The sequence below is a fragment of the Lagenorhynchus albirostris genome, chromosome 1 (genome assembly GCF_949774975.1).
Source record: "Lagenorhynchus albirostris chromosome 1, mLagAlb1.1, whole genome shotgun sequence".
NCBI lineage: Eukaryota > Metazoa > Chordata > Mammalia > Artiodactyla > Delphinidae > Lagenorhynchus > Lagenorhynchus albirostris.
Genome location: NC_083095.1, coordinates 11,377,716 through 11,378,301, shown reverse-complemented (window position 1 = coordinate 11,378,301; position 586 = coordinate 11,377,716). Strand labels below are relative to the sequence as shown.

The 586-nt window shown below is 47.1% G+C and overlaps 1 non-coding gene across 1 annotated transcript; it reads left to right on the top strand.

The window, feature by feature from the left end:
* Positions 1 to 257: 257 nt before the first annotated feature.
* On the top strand, positions 258 to 361 carry LOC132504686 (U6 spliceosomal RNA). Its single transcript, XR_009535030.1, has one exon. It is a non-coding gene; the product is annotated as a U6 spliceosomal RNA (small nuclear RNA).
* Positions 362 to 586: the final 225 nt, after the last annotated feature.

The window sequence follows — 586 nt, the reverse complement described above, 5'->3', positions numbered from 1 at the left end:
CAAGTTATAATGAGGAGGCTATTTGATGAGCAGGGGGAAGTAAAGGGATTGATAATATCTTAAGATGTGCATCTAGTCTCTTCCCCCTGCCCTTGGTCAGGCTGGGGCCATGGTAGGGCCAGGCTCGAGGAGGGACCTGAGTGGTCAAGGGATTGGTACAAACAGGCAGACCAAGCAAACATGGAAATAGTGTGGAGACAATGGGATCCAGTTTCTCACCATCAGAGGAGAGAGTAACGTCTGATGGAAAAGAGGGAGTGCCCGCTCGGGCAGCACGTACACTAAAATTGGAACAATACAGAGATTAGCGTGGCCTCTGTGCAAGGATGGCATGCAAGTTCGTGAAGCGGTCCATGGTAAAAAAAAAAAAGGCGGGGGGGACTCCCCTGACGGTCCAGTGGTTAAAACTCCACGCTTCCAATGCTGGAGGTAGGGGTTCAATCCCTGGTCGGGGAACTAAGATCCCATAAGCTGCATGGCGAAATAATTGAAGTATACAAAACGTAACATTTAACTGTGCAATACAATTATAAAAAAAAAAAGAGGAAAGGACTAGAGTAAACCCTGAGTGTTGAATTGGAATTAG